At 46.3% G+C, this 19,211-nt stretch overlaps 1 long non-coding RNA gene across 1 annotated transcript; it reads right to left on the bottom strand.

Annotated features, from left to right (window-relative positions):
* Window positions 1-3,255: 3,255 nt before the first annotated feature.
* Window positions 3,256-9,247, bottom strand: LOC138491584 (uncharacterized). The gene is made up of 3 exons (XR_011276045.1): window positions 9,115-9,247; window positions 4,593-4,743; window positions 3,256-3,742 (listed from the first exon to the last, which is right to left on the bottom strand). It is a non-coding gene; the product is annotated as an uncharacterized lncRNA (long non-coding RNA).
* Between the last annotated feature and the right edge of the window lie 9,964 nt (window positions 9,248-19,211).

Genomic DNA, 19,211 nt, shown 5'->3' with positions numbered 1-19,211 from the left:
TCAGGCAATTTGACAACAAGCCATCAAGTGGTGTCACGATTCATCTTTCGTAGGACACCCTGGAATAGCCAAGACTCAGGAGTTGGTAGCTCACCACTTCTGGTGGCCTTGTATGAAGCAAGACGTTCAACGGTAAATGTTTGCCTGTGAGAACTGCTTAAAAAATAAGTCTGACCATCAAAAGCCAGCCGGAAAGCTGCGGCCGTTGCCTACACCACCTGCACCCTGGCATACCATATGGCTGGATCTATTTGTTGAGCTCCCAAAAAACCATGGTTTCACTACGATCTTAGTGGTGATAGACTCACTGACCAAATTGGCACATTTTATTCCATGTAAAGGGATACCAACAGCAAAAGAATGAGTGGACCAATTTTTACAAAACAGTGCGTCTTCATGGCATACCCCAACACATAGTATCAGACCGGGGCTCACAATTTACCTCCTGTTTCTGGCAAGCCTTCTGTAAAACAGTGGGGATTGACATGAGGTTATCTACCAGTTATGACCTGGAGACAGATGGCAGACAGAGTGGGTGAACCAAATTTTAGAACAATATTTGCATTGCATGACACATCAATGAGTCCTCCTGGGCAGACACCATATGGTTGGCCGAATTTGCCTACAATAACGCAGTAAACTCCTCCACAAAACAAACCCTTTTCTTCAGTACATATGGCTATCACCCACATTTCTAACCATGCCCCCACTCTGAAATAAACACGGTCCCAGCTGCTTTGGCACATAAAGACTATTTGGAGGGTGTGCTGCGGAGCACCTGCACTAGTTTTGAGGGGGCCAAGCATAAATACAAACTATACGCAGACAAGAAAAGGAGGCCAAGTATAAGGTTGGGGGTAAGGTATGGCTGGCTACACGCAATCTCTGCCTGCGGGGACCACAGAAGTTTCAACCCTGTTTTATAGGGTTCTTTCCCATAGAAGAAATTGTAAATCCAGTGGCAGTTTGTTTGACACTCCCTGCACAGATGCAAATACACCTGGTTTTCCATGTAGCGCTGCCAAATGCCGCCCCAACTTCCACCCGACAAGCAAAACCTCCACCGCTTCTGGTAGATGGGGTTCCGGAGTTTGAGGTCAAGGCCATACTCGATTCACATTTCAGAAAGGGGCAGTTATGTTATCTGATCAATTGGATGGGTTATGGACCGGAAGATCGCTCCTGGGAACCAGCACAGAATGTCCATGCCCCTCGCCGCCTCCTAGCCTTTCATCGTGAACACCCTGCTAAACCAGGTCCTGCCGGAGGGAGGGGGAGTACTGTCAGAAAAGGGCATGTGGCAAGCATGAGCAACGGTAGGACTGTAGCATGTGGCAGGAGCAGGAGGGAGTTGCAGCAAAATATACCCAAGGGAGGACCTAAATACAATGGGCCTCATTACGACTTTGGAGGTAGCCATGGCGCCATTAGCGCCATGGCTGCTTCCAAAATCGGGTCCGGGTTCCCTGAATGGGGAATTACCGGGCCATTCCGAGTTCGGAGGGCCCAGTAGTTCCCCCTACTGGGAACCCGGCCCCGGCCCTTCACCATTCCCATTTGAGCCCCCATAGGGCTCAATTGGAATGGGAGCGGGAGCTGGAGCTAACAACGGGCCGATTACGACCGGCCCGTTGTTAGCTCCCTGGTCCCCTCGCGGGACCCAGTAAGGACGCTTGGTTTTACCAGGCGTCCTTACCGGGTCCCGCGAGGGGACCTCGTAATCTTGCGGAATGGGTTTCACGGGTCTGCCTCCATTATCGGAGCCCGTTAACCCATTCCGCAAAGGTTGTAATGAGGCCCAATTACTTTAGAAACCTCCTATGTTCCACTTGCAGGAAAAAGACTTGGTATAGGGAAAGAGGGACAAACAACGTGAGAGAGGCAACAAAACTGCACTACCCAGAAGGCCTGTGTGGCCACAAGCCTTCCAGTGCAGCCACGATCACGCCTAACAGAACGCGCATGCGTGCGCCATGCCTGAAAGCCTTTGTTTGTGCTTCTGGCTCGCAGACGTGTGATCCAGGGGCTCCTGCAGGCTACTCATCGCTGGGCCATTCCCTGCCTGCGCACACTACCCCTACCAAAAAAATCTGGATTGAAAGTGGATTGCTACTGGATTTTCCCAAACATTTAAATCCTCTTTAAATCCTATTTAACTCCAGAAACTCCCATTGTACTCAGAGGATTGCTTTTGGCTTCTTTTTGGCTTCATGCACCCTGAAATATGTTAATTAGCAATCCTCAGTGGAATGCAATCCCAAAACAATCCAAGCAATCCAATCCCCAAACAATCCACTAAAAATCCCAAAACAATCCAATCCCCAAACAATCCACTAAAAATCCAAAAACAATCCAATCCCCAAACAATCCACTAAAAATCCAAAAACAATCCAATCCCCAAACAATCCACGAAAAATCCAAAAACAATCCAATCCCCAAACAATCCACTAAAAATCCAAAAACAATCCAATCCCCAAACAATCCACTAAAAATCCAAAAACAATCCAATCCCCAAACAATCCACGAAAAATCCAAAAACAATCCAATCCCCAAACAATCCACTAAAAATCCAAAAGCAATCCAATCCACAAGCAATCCAATCCACTAAAAATCCACTCCCCAAACAATCCTATAAAAATCCAAAAGCAATCCAATCCCCAAACAATCCACTACAAATCCAAAATCAATCCAATCCCCAAACAATCCTATAAAAATCCAAAAGCAATCCAATCCTCAAACAATCCTATAAAAATCCAAAAGCAGTGCCATCCCTAAATAATTACAAAAGCAACGGATTACAGCTGGCTTCCTTTTGGCTAAATGTACCCTCGTAGAGATCCAAAAGCAATGCAATGCAATCCCCAAATAAACCTTTTGAAATCCTAAAGCAATTAATTTAGTCACCAAATAATACTTTACAAATCAAAACAACAAAGCAATCCCAAAAATATCCTTTAACAATATAGGCATTGTTTCGGTTTATGAGCTGGAAATAAATTTAGGAGTTTAAACAAAAATAATGTTTACTATAATCCTGAAAAGAAATGCTTAAAAACACATTTGGTGCACCTTGTTGAATTGGGCTTTAAAAGCGTCACTGTGGCTCGATTGCTGCCCATTTCAGAGAGTTGCATTTTGAATTGCCTTTAGAACAATAGTGATGACTAATTAGGTCACAGTCATTTAGGTAAAATGGCCATGAATGTCAAGACCATGTAATGGCATATAAACTATATTTTAAAAGAAGCGACACAGTTTTTTTCCCCCCACTATATTTATTAAAAAGAGGCAGAGGTTCAATCGGACACTGTGTGCATAGCACAAAAACACAACTGTAGCAATCCCAAACACGGGTGCTTCACAATTTAAAAATAAAGGGTGAGAGGGGACCCAGAACCAGTCCGGTTCGGTCCAGCCCAGGGAGCAAGCGTGATAGGGGACACGGAACCAGTCCAGGGGTGTCACACGAGTATACAGGCCCAGCCTAGGGAGCAAGCGAGTCCGGTGGGGACCAGCCCAGGGAGCAAGGTTGAGAGGGGAAAGAGAACAGGTCCAGGGAGTCACACTAGTATCCAGGACGAGGCAAAGAGCAAGGGAATGCGCAACTACACTTGTGTAGAAAAGACGAGGTTTGGCTCCTTCTTCATCCGGTAGTTCCCAATTTTGTTTTGGAGGGCTTTTCTGCACTCGGATGCAGAGAGTACTGGAAAGCCCATTTCCCTGGCTTTAACATGGATACATTCTGAAATGGAAAAAAGATTTGTGTAAAAAGTTTGAAAAGAGCAAGCAAAGTACTTTTTGGTTGACACATGGCTGTGAGAAATAAAGCATAGACAATTTTCACTGTACACCCTCTAATGTGCTTTCGTAATTCCAATTACTACATTTCTCAAAGCTGTCAATCTGGATGAAACCATGGCAATTCCTTAGAATTTAATATAGATTAGTGTCACTTCCCCAGGAAGTGGCTCTCCGTTTATCTTCTTTCCCATTTCTTTGCATAATTGGTATATTGTGAAGAAATTACCAATCTCGTGTTTCCCCCATGGACAGTGCATTGGTAAAGGAGCCATACAAGCAAAACAAATACACAGGGTTTGAAATTGAGCGGAGCTGGGGGCTATTTAGCCCTGTTTGTAGCCTTGAAGAGCCTGGTTAGCTTTACACCATGCCTACCAGGAGCTAAATTTGGCTCCCGGGCCAACTGATGCCGATAACATATACCTATGGGAATTTAACTATGTGCGTGCTTGCTTTTGTAACAATCTAAAAAAATAACATAGGACACCACTATGACATTTGAAGCTTAACGGGTCATAAGTAATGGACAAAGCAATATGTTTGCATGTGGGCATATAATGAGTGATGGACAATAACCGGTTAATACACGAGCCACAGTATTTGAGCTACCTTTCCCCCCCCTCTGACACAGTCTAGAAGCCCTATGGCTTCATAGGAATGTTGGGGAGGAGGGTTTGAGATTGGGGTGGAGACACAGAAGCCTACAACCGATAGTATTTGGATAGAGAAAAAGCATTTATTTATTTCATAAGGGCACACACCAACTTTTGTTTAACTCTAATGGCACTTACCTCTGATGCAGTTGATGGACCAGGGTTGGGATTTGCATCGGGAAAACTTTTTCTGTGGCTCCCGTCCGCCTCCTCTATATCCACTGAAGGGCCAGTTCCAAGCAGTGCTCAGCTGCTACCTGCTAACGGGAATCCACTGTGTCCCAGTAGGCTGAAATAATAGCACAAATATTAATATTACACATTTTAATACAGTACGCATTCTAATGACAATTACCAAGACCCGGAACCAGCGCAGGGAGCCAGATGGGAACCCAGACACAGCCCAGCAAGTAAGGAAGTTCGTTAGGAACCCACCCATGGAAGAGTCTCGGGCAGGTGCCAGTCTTGCCTGAACTTCTGAAATGGTGAACACCTAGGCACACAAAGCAGGTAGGCGTTTGGTTATTTGCTGAAATATTGACTGCCCATGGTCATTTTAATCCCTATGGCCATTTACACCCAGATCCTGCCCCTCCCAAAATACCTCCTTATGGGAACTTTGAGCTCACTTTAATCAAGCCTTATCAGACTTTGCGCTTAAAGTGCCTGCCTGTGATTTTCAAAGCAGTATTCTAAGAGTTAATTACTTAATTGGAGTTGTAAACCCACTACTGGTGTGATAAAAAATGTCTTAACCAGGTCTGCCTTCAGCCACAAAGCAGTTCAACAAAGCAACTGAACAAGTCTGGAAGTGTTAAGATGAAAAAGAGTAGGATATACCCTAAAGTATGGGTGCATAACATACGGCCCGCGGGCCAGTTGCGGCCCGCCATGCCGTTTTGTCCGGCCCGCCAGCAACAAAGACTTTCCTAATGGAGGGCAGCCCGCAAGCAGCATCGGCCCGCCTCCATTAGGAAAGTCTTTGTTGTCTTCCGGGCCGGACAAAACAATGGCCCCCATTGGTTCAGTGCACACGAACCACGCAGCTCCTACGAGCCACGTAGTGCGTGTGTGCTGATCCAATGGAGTGCCAGCACTACGGCTGGCGTGGCCAGTAAGGCTTGATGCGGAAGGCATTTCAGCCTTGCCCCGCCCACGCCAGCCGTAGTACCGGACCTCACCAGCAGGGGGGGGGGAGAAAAGGAAGAGAGAGAGAGAGGGAGAGAGAGAGAGAGAGAGAGAGAGAGAGCGCAAGTGCAGTGTGTGTCGAGATGCGGAGGGGGTGCGTGTGTCGGGTCTGACTGAATGTGTTTGTGTGCAAGTTCAGTGTATGTTGAGATGCGGGTGTGGGGTGTGTGTCGGGTCTGCCTGAATGTGTTTGTGTGCAAGTGCAGTGTGTGTCGAAATGCGGAGGGGGTGCGTGTGTCGGGTCTGACTGAATGTGTGTGTGCAAGTGCAGTGTGTGTCGAGATGCGGAGGGGGTGCGTGTGTCGGGTCTGACTGAATGTGTGTGTGCAAGTGCAGTGTGTGTCGAGATGCGGAGGGGGTGTGTGTGTCGGGTCTGACTGAATGTGTTTGTGTGCAAGTTCAGTGTATGTTGAGATGCGGGTGTGGGGTGTGTGTCGGGTCTGCCTGAATGTGTTTGTGTGCAAGTTCAGTGTATGTTGAGATGCGGGTGTGGGGTGTGTGTCGGGTCTGCCTGAATGTGTTTGTGTGCAAGTGCAGTGTGTGTCGAGATGCGGAGGGGGTGCGTGTGTCGGGTCTGACTGAATGTGTGTGTGCAAGTGCAGTGTGTGTCGAGATGCGGAGGGGGTGCGTGTGTCGGGTCTGACTGAATGTGTGTGTGCAAGTGCAGTGTGTGTCGAGATGCGGAGGGGGTGTGTGTGTCGGGTCTGACTGAATGTGTTTGTGTGCAAGTGCAGTGTGTGTTGAGATGCGGAGGGGGTGTGTGTGTGTCGCGTCTGCCTGAATGTGCTTGTGAGTTTGTGTGCTGAGTTGGGGGTGGGAGTTCGGGTCTGTATGGGTGCATAGTGTATTGGTGTATGCTTGTGGGTTTGTGTGCTGAGTTGGGGGGTTCGGGTCTATATGGGTGCATAGTGTATTGGTGTATGCTTGTGAGTTTGTGTGCCGAGTTGGGGGGTGGGGAGTTCGGGTTTGTATGGGTGCATAATGTATTGGTGTATGCTTGTGAGTTTGTGTGCCGAGTTGGGGGGTGGGGAGTTCGGGTCTGTATGGGTGCATAGTGTATTGGTGTATGCTTGTGAGTTTGTGTGCCGAGTTGGGTGTGGGGGGGTTTGGGTCTGTATGAGTATGCATGCATGGTGCATGCTTGGTGGCATGGGGCATAGTGTTTGGTTGGGGGCCATGGTGTTTGGTTGAGGGGTGGGGGCCTTGGGGCATAGTGTTTGCTTGAGGGGTGGGTGTCATGCGGCATAGTGTTTGGTTGGGGGTGGGGGCCATGGGGCATAGGATTTGGTTGAGGGATGGGAGCCATGGGGCATAGTGTTTGGTTGAGCGCCATGGGGCATAGTGTTTGTTTGAGGGGTGGGGCCAAGCCTCCCGCCACGCCACGCCTGCTGCGCCTACCGCCCCGTCCACATTTACTTTTCGGCCCACTATAGCCATCATGTAAGGTACTTTTGGCCCACTGTCAAAATCAGTTGTGCACCCCTGCCCTAAAGAATAACCATTTTACTCAAATGTATGTTGCTTTATAACTACTTCTGCTGTTCAAATACAACATTGTGCTTTTGTCAGGCTGATTGAAGAAACTGAGCCAGGATAATAATAATAATAATTTAGCATTTATATAGTGCTACGAACCCTCAGGTATCCGAGTGTGTGTGTGGTGCTCATTTATCGACCACGGAAGGATAAAAGGCTGAGTTTGGGGCTGCCGGGATTCGAACCTGCGTCAGCAGGCTCTGCACAGATGTCAAAGAGACTGCGGTTTGAGCAATCATCTCCACCAGCTTTTCAGAGGTGCTGGGCATTCAGTGGAATGGACCTGGTCGTGAAATGGCACCATCAATGTGCAACCGCATTCATGTGCCATTGTTCAGGCCATTTGCCAAAAAAAATTGCAAAGACGAAAGCAAACCAGCCATTGCTAAGTGCTGAAGACAGACATGTTTACATTCCAGTGGTTGCGAATGTGCATGTTCCATGCCACAGGGGGGGTCTTGCAACAGCCGATTAAGGAAAGCAGGAGGCAATATTTCTAAGGCATCTGGCAAGGGAGAGGCAGCCATGAATGTAGAGCATCAACAGGGAAGGGAAAGATGATTCAAGGGGAGATGGACCACCACGGTGCCTGCCCATTTTGCCCCATTTATCTATGGGGGCGCACTCCCAACACCCACAATTACTTAATTTTCCCCTACCCCAAACCCCATAACAAAAATGCAGCAAAAAAACCTGGCAAAACAGCCTTTCACCAAATGCAGTGAAACAGCTGTGACCAACTACACAGAGATGATGGCACACGATGTAGAGCTAATGTGTACTCGTGTGAAACGCCTCAGGTTATCCTTGTGGATATCTTTCCAAACCACCCCCCCCCACCCCCACCCCCACTTATTGTCCCATTCAAGTGCAGGCTCCCAAGTTGGACCTGGGGAAAAAGGGGCTACATATGCACGAACTTTCTTAATCTGTATGAATTTCTTAGAGGACAGCCAAATGCGGGTAAATTGAAAGGGATGTGTTCGTTTTGAACACAGTCGTGGCCTCAGTGAGCTTTCAAAATGCACAGTTGGGTCAACATATTCATTAAATTAGCCCCCCCCCCCCCCATCGAACCCCACAGATGCTGCTCTAACTGCACAGCTTCCAAAGTAGGATTTACGACTATAGGCTCCTTTTCTTTGAGGTGCCACCCATGCGTCATGTCCTATACAACGGCCCCTCCCGAAAACTCAGCTGGTTTTGTGATAAAGTGCAGTTGTGCCAGTAAATCAATTGCAGTAGGTCTAGGCGCGCCCACTGCACCCCTTCCCTCCCACACTGCCTATGATACACATACACCCAATCCCAGCTCCGAGTACAATGGCAGCTGCATGGTGCGTTAATGTGTTTTGGACTGAAACTCACAAAAGCCATAGCTGGCATATATGACGCTGGATCATTGAAGTCGTATGAAAACAATGGAGCACAATGTTGCAGACACGTGTGTATATTATATGTTCTCCTGTAAAGCTCTAGCCTGCTTTAATATCACTTGTAAAGCAGGCTAGAGCTGCGCCGTGTGAAAGTAATGAAATGTGCCAGCAGCTCTAACCTGCTTTACAAGTGATATTAAAGCAGCTAGAGCTGCGCCGTGTGAAAGTAATGAAATGTGCCAGCAGCCTGTTATCCAGGGAAGGAAAACATCCCGGTGTCATGCAGATAAACGCACTGTGCCGGCCTTTAGCAGGAGAACATATGATATTATATACACCAAGGGTCTGCAACAGTGCTCCCTGCTTGGAGGCTCACGGAGAAATGGCGTCGCTGGTCCAAGGAGGCGGATGGGGGCGCTGGACGTGGGGAGCGCGCACTGCAAAGGCAGAGTCTGCCTCATAAATCAACACAACCTGTCTGACTCCCGAGAGACACACTCCTCACTATGCAAAAGGCTCACTCTGAAATAAAGCCTAAAACGTGTACATCAGCTCCTTACCCAATGATTCTGGCTTTGTTTATCGATCCCAGCAGCATGATCCACGCTCGAATCTCGTCCTCCATTGCTCAGCTGGTGTCCAGTGTTCCCAGGTGGAAGGAAAAAACGCGCTGCATCGCCTTACGAAAAAAGCCCAAAACAAGCTGACTCCCACCCAAATTAACCGAAAAAAGCAAGCGCACATGTAAACGCCATGAGTGGGTTTCAAAAGTAAGAAACAGCACAATTCAGAAACATAGAGAAAACACACATATACTAAGTTAAAATAAAAAGTAGTGTTAGTGGCTTGTTTTTACTGAGAAAGAAGTCAGTAAAAAAATCCCCAAAACTCCTGCAGCCCAAGACAGGCAAATCGTTGCTTGGAAAAAATCCCCCAAATCCAAAATAAATGGAAAAAAATCTGAAGCTTGAAAACTTTTAAATAAAGACACAATTCTCTCAGGTGTCACTTTGTACATTTCTCAAAACTGCCATTTTCTAATTTCTGAGCATTTCTCAAAACTCTACCATTTCTGACTTACAAAAGTGTCTTTATGCTTTCAGTAAATCAGAAAAGTGGTACAGCCATCTGGAAAATGTGCAGCTTACATAGGAAAGACTTGCACAATAGATGTTAACGATACCTCACAGGCACCATATTTTAACTCCTTTTTGCGCTCTGCAATGAGAATCCCCAGGCAGTGCCTGTCCTGCACTCCTCAGAGGCACTATGGCCATTGTCAGGCCATATTAGGGACACTGGAAGCTTTGATGTCTGTACCCCCACATTCTTAATGTCACAGAATACAGTGCTTTTAGGAAAAGTGTTGTTCCACCAAGGAACAATACTTTTCCAATTTTACATGGACTTCAGAATTGGGCCCATGTTTCTGTAAAGTGAAAAGCAGTTTACATTTTAAAAATGGAGCACCTGCAGCCCAGCAGGTCTGCCAAGGCAACCTGACCGGAGATGTAAGCTACATGGAGACAGCCCAGTGAGGGAACTGCAAAGCCCTCCACCAATGGTCCCATGCCCTGACCTGCACGATTTCATATGAAGAGAGCCATGTCTACATTGCCAGGATGCTGCCAGGCCTGGACTGGCCTACAGGGCAATGCCTATATATTTTTTTATTTGTATTCCGGGATTTGTAGTGCCATTACAACGGCAAGACTACAAGTCCCAGAATGCAAACATAAAATTAGGACAGTTACACGTTTTCAACGATCTGTGTGTCCCGGATACGCATTTTTATTACAAAGTGCTGTGTGTGTGTGTGTATATATATGTATATATGTATATATATATTTCATTCAATAAAAAAACTTTGTTAAAGGGACGTTATGGTTAAGTTGCACTAATAAAAACCTATGAAATTCAATGAAAAAAACTTTGTTAAGGGGACGTTATGGTTAATTTCCTATGGGTTTAGCAACTTAACCATAACTACATGGCCGCTACAGCAGGCCATGTTATATATATATATATATATATATATAGTGGTCGTACGCCAGTTCAGGAAATCAGCCCATCAAACAACAGCAAGTTCGTTCACTTATCCAGTATATATATAATTTGATGTACAGGGTACAAATGGGGACAATGGTTATATGTTGCACAAGCGAAAACAGTAAGACTGGCTGTCTATGCATTTCAAATAGTGTTTTAATAGTCATAGTGCTGAACGTATTTAGAAGGTGCCATTTGCTGGACACATGAGTATGGTGTGCACGAACTGAAATAGTAACAAGTATTATTTTTTTTACAATTGTGTTCCTTTCGTATGAAGGCTATATTGAATCTGAATAAATATCAGGAAATATATTACTTCATGAAAGGTTTTGTTTTACATGTTCAATACATCTTGGATTTTTCCCGGTGCAGCACCCAGTACCAGGGGCGCCAACTTGTGGTTATCCCGGGGACAGCCCGCAGCAAAAAAAGCCCAATTTTAAGAATAGTTTGCGATACAAAAACATGTTTCATGGTGATGCTCTTGTAGTAATCGGCAAGTCATCCCAGAATCATCCCCAAATGATCAGGGCCAAACATGCTCTTCAAGTAATCAGCAGGTCATCCCAGAATCATCTGGGGCAAACCTGTTGATGCTCTTGACGTAATCGGCAAGTCATCCTAAAATCATCAGGAACAAAGAGTTTTCTAAAATAGGGATGATGTTGGCATCATCAGCAAGTCATCCTAAACCCATCCCCAAATCATCACCCACCATTCTGAGACATTTGCTGATGACTTTAACAGCGTGATGACTTCTGATGATGTGGGAATGACTTCTAATGTAGTTTGATGATCATCGGATGACTCCAGGATGGTCTCTTAAGTCATCCTTTTAGACCTGGGTTTCTCGACCATGTACGTGTTGCCTGCCTGCTCTGAGCCACTGTCCTTTGATCCAACAGGCAGTGACACCCAGTACCCCATCTGACCCTTCTACAGGGTCATTGATTCTGGCAATTTCAGTACTGTGGTCAATGGCCGCAACATTTTGCAATGTGTTTTTACAATACATGCACGGTTTCTTCAAAGATCCAGCTCCGGTCACTGTGGTACCAAACTGTTTAGTGTTCAACCCTCAGGCGCAGCGTTTAGATGGTTTTAATGGCGCGCTGAACAGTTGGAAGTAAATAAGTCACGCATGACACAGGATAAGCTTTGCGTTCAAAGACAGCAGTGAGATTGAACTGCCATTCTCTTTTGCCCAGTAGACATATATTTACAGTTGGCTCCTTTGACGGCAGTTGCAAGTTTGTGCCCCTGCCCTGGAAATGGGAGTAGGAGACATACGTGGAACCGGCTGTGCCATAAATCTCCAGTTCATAGTTGTGCTGGGCTAGATGGGGAGTGCGCCTGCTTGTGTTGACGGGTTAACTTTGTTTCTCGATCAGCACACTGCTCTGGGGCTCACCTCCTGAATTCCTCTCTAAACCTCCCTCGGCAGTCCCTCGGGCCTCAGAACAGGCCCGTCAGAGCCTCCTTCCTTTCCAGCATGACTTTGAAGTCAGATTATTTTTTCCCGCATCTCCCCTCCATGCCCCTCGATATTCGTGGAGTGCGCAGTGCTCCAGATTGTGTCCAGATACACATCCACATAAATAAAGGTGCCCTAAACGTGTGCACACTTACCTCTGGTATGGTATTTATCCAGTTTTTCGTGCCCACAAGGAGCACGGCCACCACCGTATCTTCTTCTTCCGCCGCCATTGCTGCCCACGCTGCCAGACCCGAGAAAAAAAAGCCGAATGACCCTGCAAAAGAAGCCCAAAACAAGCCGACTCCCAACGAAATAAGCAGGAAAGAGCACTCATTTAAAACGCTGTGGTTAGGTGTCAAAATTAAGACATTTAACAGAATACCATAACTATACATAGAACACAGAGTGCATACCCAGCAAATTTAACCCCACTCTCCTCAGAAACTCTTTTTTAAAACACATTTTGTTATGAGCAGCACAGTTAAATTAAATTCTCTTTATTAGTCAAACAATGACTAAATGTAGGTGACCATATTACTACCACAAAATACATTTTGTTGTGTGTCTAAGCACATGTGCAAACCCCATGGAGCTTAACTACAAAAGAGGTAGCAGGCACACCTCTCTAGAATAAACATGGCATAATAACCTGTTCAATGGTTTTTACCCACTTGAGAGTCCGCAGCCATCACTTTTTGCTCACTGTACTTTTCACAAAGGAGGAATACCCATTTGCATATCAGTCTTTGTCCCGCCCACAAGGACAGTCCAGCACCAAAATGCCAGGCAAACCTCCTTTGAACAAGAGTACCAACAGCAACCCCATACACGTGTTTCAGCCTTGTTGGGTCCCATCAGTGAGGTGGAGCTGTGCCTCTCTGAGCACAGTGAGCAAGGGGTCCACGTCTGTGTTCTCCCAGGTAATGTAGGATGACCAACCCCAAGTTCCTTGAAAAAATACAAAAAAGGTAGCAGGCACTCCTCTCTAGAATGAACATGGCATGATAACCTGTTCAGTGGTTTTTACTTGGAGATTAGGCTTATATTACTTCTGGTACTTGTAGCTTTCCAGTGAAAATGGGGAGGAGGATGGGGTGGGGCAACACAAATTGTGCTTTTTTTCTTTTTCGTGTTAAACATATTTCTATAAGGAAATGTTTGTCAGCATGGTTTATCATGTGATTTGCATACTTTTTAAGCCATCTCCATCAAAACCCAGACATGTCCACAAGCTGTAGCTGGGAAGATATGTGGTTAAGTACTTTAATTGCAAGACTGGACTCCAATCCTGATTTCACCACTTCCCTAAAGTGTCTTATCATGGGTAAATCATTTTGATCTTGCTGTCCCCAGTCTAGTATACCTTGAAATTCTGAGACGATAATAGTCTCCAGAGGCACAGTAAGTGTGTAATATACATTTAACAGTTGAGACACTGCAAATAGGCCCGTCAACGATCTTGCAGTTTTACCAGTGCAATGAACGGGAGAAGACAAGGGAGAACAGACAGAGGATCTTCAGGCACGTTGCATTTGCATCGCGCAATTGCAATGGGAAAATCGGCAGCTATTAACCCATGGCTGTATTTCTGGCTCTCCATTATGATGATGTATGCACCCCACAGGTGCCTCAGACTGTTTTGCATTCTAAGCAAAGGGTCCCCCAACCATCATGTTGAATTAGGCCCCCATACCTCTTCAGCCAGGCCTGACTATAAGACTGGCCTACATTGTACATCCAGTTTGGACATGTTTGCTCACTGTGATATGGAATTTTTAAAGCTAAACCCAAAAGGAGTGTTTTCTTAGGTGGGGAGACTAGAGCTGGGAGATCCCAGCGGAGCTCGGGCCAGCACAAGCCTCACCTAGGACTCTGGCCTAACCCCCCATCGTGGCCCAGTGCGTGCCAGAAGCAAGTGCCGGCCATGAGCCCCACCTGGTAATCATATTATTTCTTTTCTGCTTGGTTTACTTACATCTGCATAACAAATGTAAATTATTTAAGCGTACCATACATAGTATTTATTGTTTGGGGTAGAGACAGTAGGCTATTCAGGCATGGTTTGCTGCCAATGATCCAAATGTCACAAGGCATAGCCGGAATATTGTTATCTTTCTCCCTTATACTCTCATGCCCCCTTTATTTTGTCTTGAGGTGCCTTGAAACACCATTTTATGTGTAGGGGACTTACAAAGTATCCAATAAATAAAAGAAAGAAATAAAATAGTAATTGCGGGTGCATTCTTTTTTTTCAAACGTAACAGAACAGATATACAGCCGGGGGTGGTAAACAGAGGAGCACAGAGGAGGGGTACAGCTGTACCGGGTGGCAGGCAGGAGACAGTCAGCCACCATCCAGCGAGTCAGGTGGCGCGATGGGAGATGGGATGGCCGAGGTGTTAGCATTCCTTCTACCCATTGCTGCAAATTGATACACCCTGAATGATAGCGACTGGGCATTATTTACTGGAGAAATTAGTTAAGTGCAGTTTGACATTATTTTTCCAACATTTAAATGGAGTAAAAATGTGTGCCTATGTTACTGGATTGTTTTTACAGAGATACAAGTTGGAAAAAATCAAAAATAAATCTTCCAATGTAGCCTTGCTTGCAAAAGAATCCAAAATAAATGCAGTAAAAATGTGTAGTGTTGCTGGATTGGTTCTATTGAGAAACAAGATGAAAAAAATACAAAATAAATCCTGTAGAAATGCCTGCCTGCCAATTAGTGTTAGTGGATTGTTTTTTACTGAGAAACAAGTCAGTAAAACTCCAAAATAAATCCTTTAGAAATGCCTGCCTGCCAATTAGTGTTAGTGGATTGTTTTTACTGAGAAACAAGTCAGTAAAACTCCAAAATAAATCCTTTAGAAATGCCTGCCTGCCAATTAGTGTTAGTGGATTATTTTTACTGAGAAACAAGTCAGTAAAACTCCAAAATAAATCCTTTAGAAATGCCTGCCTGCCAATTAGTGTTAGTGGATTGTTTTTACTGAGAAACAAGTCAGTAAAACTCCAAAATAAATCCTCCTACCCAAGGCAAATAAATCCTTGCTTGAAAAAATCCCCAAAAAATCCAAAATAAATCCAAAAAAAATCTGCAGCTTGAAAACAAGCCAGAAGCAATCCCAAAACAATCCAAAAAGTGGATTTCTTTTTTACTAGGGACCGGCCCCGCTCTTCACAACAGATAAGTGCAGACAATTTGCACTTGCATGCAATGTACATTCTGAGGGCTTGAATGAAACGCTGATCGCGTTCGTGGCAGCGCCGTGCTCAAAGGGGCATAACTCAAAGGAATAACTCTGTGCCACAACTCACGGCGAACCAGAACATTTCTCGCCCCCCAGCTGAGTCCGGAAGCCGATTGCTTGCATTAGGATTTGGGGAATGAATGCTATGTGAGACAGTTGAGAGTGAGCACAGATCCTAGAACTGAGCTCTCAACTTCTGAACACTCTAACCATCGCTAGCCTGCTAACGCATAGCAAATGACAGTTAATGTGAAAGATGGCTTTCCGCCCATGTGTGAACTTTGCTTCTGCTGTGCACACTCAGTTTTTCTGGCTTGCCTTGTAGCAGAGCCTCCTTGTCTCTCCCAGGAGTTGAACTCCTGGACTGCAGCACATGGGAAGAACAGCACTGCACAACCAAACGAAGCTAAGTGCTGTTACACTTGTTTAAAGCTAAATGTGTGCTGACTGTGTGTTCCAAACAGCCAGCACGTTGCATGCAAGTACAGTTTAATGTGCATATGAATATTATTAAGGTGCAAAGAATAGCATGAGGTAATGTTATCCACTAGGTAGGTGCACCCTTGGTTTAGGCATTCAATAAGTACCAGGTCAGCAGCCCAGGGTGTGACTGAGTGTGCATAGCAATAGTATGCATGAGTGAATGGGCGGAGACTACACACCCCAGGATGGAACATTGCAGCATGGTTTTCCCTAACACCCCTTACCCATCCACAACTTTTACCTAACCCTCTTTCCCCGGTGGATTGCGGAGGCCTGTGGTTTTACACACTCCCAGGTGCTAGGACCCTATGGGGATGTAGGCGTTTGTTCTACCTCTGCACAAGACTGAAGGGATCCGACAGCCTCACACCTTCACACCTTTGACAGGACTCTCTTTGAGTTTCTCGACGTGAAAACCCTCGACTGAGGTGTTGAAGGTTTTCAAAACTCTGTCTTGGACAGACTTTTTTAAGTCTGTCTTTAATTTTTGAGGACGTAACTGATGAGGAAACTCCTCCTTTTGGCCTGGAATTTGGAACGCCCAGTGTTTCTGAGGCCTTAAGTTCTGAGGAGTCCAGGATGCAGCATCTAGAGGACTGATTAAGAGATGCTAGTGGGTTAGATACCTCTCCAGAGTTGGAATTTGCCTGCCCAGACCCTTCTGCAGATGCTGCTTATAGGGCTGGCCTCACAAATATTCTCGACATGTGCCCTCCTAAAGACCCTGTTCTCCCTTTCCATACTGCTCTGAAGAGCGGAGTCATGGCAAATTGGGGAAAGTCCTGATACCAATCCTGGTGTCGATAAGGATTTTACTAGGAAATACAGGCTTTTGGGTATAGATCCGGGGTTCTTACCAAAACAGTCTCCAGAGAGTCTGGTGGTGCAAACTGCCACTTCATCAAGAGCAGCCGCCTATCCTACAATTCCCACTGGTAGGGACAATAATAAGTTTGATACCCTAGCAAAGAGTTTTCTCAGCCAGCAGTGTGGCATTAAAATCCATCAATACCACTTGTGCATTGGCTAAATGTACATTCACGTTGTGTCTATGGCTGCTGGATACCTCCTGGATGGTGAAGAAAGGGAAGGATTTTAAAATATTTTTAAGGATGGCAAGGATGCTATATGACAGTCGCTCCAGTCTGGCTTGCATTCAGCTGACGTGTCAGACGAGTGATGGCAGTCAGTATGATCTCAAGTAGATTTGCCTGGTTGTGCAAGTCTGGCTTTGCACCAGATATCCAAGCAAGGCTTTTGAACATGCCTTTCAACGACTCCCATTTGTTAGGCTCCAAGGCTGATGAAAGCTTGGAAAAGCTTCAGTCCTCAAAACTAGTGGCAAAATTGCTGGGCGCATCAATTCGACAGCCACTAAAGACCCACACAACATCTGAAGGTTGGAGGGGCTGGTCCTTTTGCTTTCGAGGGACAAGCGGTCAGAGCACACAAAGGGGCCAAAGGCGATTTCCTCATGGTGGACGAGGTGGGAAGTCCACCCAAGCAGCTGCATCCTCCTTGCCATCAGCAACCACTACTACACCAACACCTCTCTAAGGCCTAGGTCGCAGGACCGTGGTGGGGGGGCAGGTTGGAAGAATGGAAGGGCATTACGTCTGATATTTTGACCCTGCAAACTATAGTCCAAGGTTACTGCCTTCCATGCCTAAAAAGGCCTCCTGATTGTCCACCAGAGAGTCAGTCCTTCAAGGTACCGGATCCGCTCAGGGCGCTATAGAGCCAGTACCTGTAGCGGAGAGGAACCAGGGATGGTAATCCCTTCTTACTACCTAACAAGGGTGGGGACTGCGACCCATCTTGGACTTGCGAAGCTTGAACAAGTGCCTCATTAAGGACAAGTTGAAGATGGTCACTCTTTCTCAGATCCTCCAGGCCCTCCAGTGCCAGGATTGGCTGGTATCATTGGACCTTCAGGATGCTTACTTCCATGTGACTATTCATCACAAGCACAGGAAGTACCTGAGGTTCGCCATTGGAAGTTCTCATTTTCAATTTTGGTTTCTACCATTCAGGCTCACCTCTGACCAGAGGGTTTCACCAAGTTGATTGGCAGTAGTGGGCGCAAGCTTGAGGAGGGATGCACATCTACCCCTATCTGGACGATTATCTGATCTGGGCCCGTTCTCCCAAATGGGTCCTGGAACATCTCTGCATCACCTGCCACACTCTCCACAAACTGGGCTTCTCTCTCAATTTCAAGAAGTCCCACATGATACCTTCTCATGATACCTTCTCAGAAGCCTAATTTAATTGCATCTGTCCTTGTTGCTTCCTCTGGGAAAGCCCTGCCACCCGAAGTGAGGGCTCAACATATTCAGCAGATGGTCATGGAGTTTCAAAATGCCAAGCATCTAACAGCCTTCGACTTTCTAAGTTTGTTTGGTCTCATGGCATCCTGCAGTTTTCTGGTGCCAGAAGCCTCTCTGAGAATGAGGTCTCTTCAATGGGCCTTCAGATCCCTGTGCTCCGGCAGAATGACGGATCTACTTCAGATCATGAGCAGGGGTGGGCAGGATCTCCTGTGGTGGGCCTATGAGGAGAACGTTTTGAAGGGGGAACTCTTTTGTCAACCATTACCAGAGATAATGGTAGTTATGGATGCCTCCATCGGCGCTTGGGGGGCTCATGCCAAATATCTGGCAATCAGCGGTCGCTCTATCTGTCGGAGTCCAAACTACACATCAATCCTTTGGAACTGAGGGCAATCGGGCTAGTGCTGATGGCCTTTCTGCCAGGGAAAGAAGGTCCTGATAATGACGGACAACTCAGTGGCCATGCATTACCTCAACAAGAGAGGAGTTGTAGGGTCACTACCACTTTGCAGAGAGGCAATGTACCTCTGGTTTTGTGCTCTTCAAGGAGGAATTGCCCTGTTGGCCATTTACCTAGCCGGAGAGGAGAATACAGCGGTGGATGCTCTGATCTGGCAGAGTACAGTTTCCCATGAGTGGGAGCTAGCTCAGAAAGTCTTTCAAGAGATCTTAGCCTTTTGGGGAACCACCTCAAGTGGATCTGTTCATGTCCAGTGTCAACAGGAAGTGCGACCTGTTCTGCTATGGGTAATTTTCACAAATAGGAGCTCTGAGACACGTGTTTGTAGTGGACTGGGAATTTCCACTCCTGCACATGTTTCCTCCAGCCCCCATCATTCCTCATATCAGGAGGTTGACTATGTTCGGGAAATCCATGCTCCGGATTGGGCCAGGAGAACATGGTACCCGTACCTTCTGGACATGTCCATCTGCCCTCCAGTTCGTCTTCCTCAGAGAGGATTTGCTGTCACAGTAGGGGGGGTTGCCTTCTTCACCCAAAAAATCAGAATTTTCACACCTTGGTTCTGAGATGTTAAGATGCAAGGTTTGGCACCTCC

This window comes from Ambystoma mexicanum, chromosome 10 (assembly GCF_040938575.1).
Source record: "Ambystoma mexicanum isolate Mex_15411 chromosome 10, UKY_AmexF1_1, whole genome shotgun sequence".
Classification (NCBI taxonomy): domain Eukaryota; kingdom Metazoa; phylum Chordata; class Amphibia; order Caudata; family Ambystomatidae; genus Ambystoma; species Ambystoma mexicanum.
This window is presented reverse-complemented; position numbering and strand designations above follow the sequence as displayed.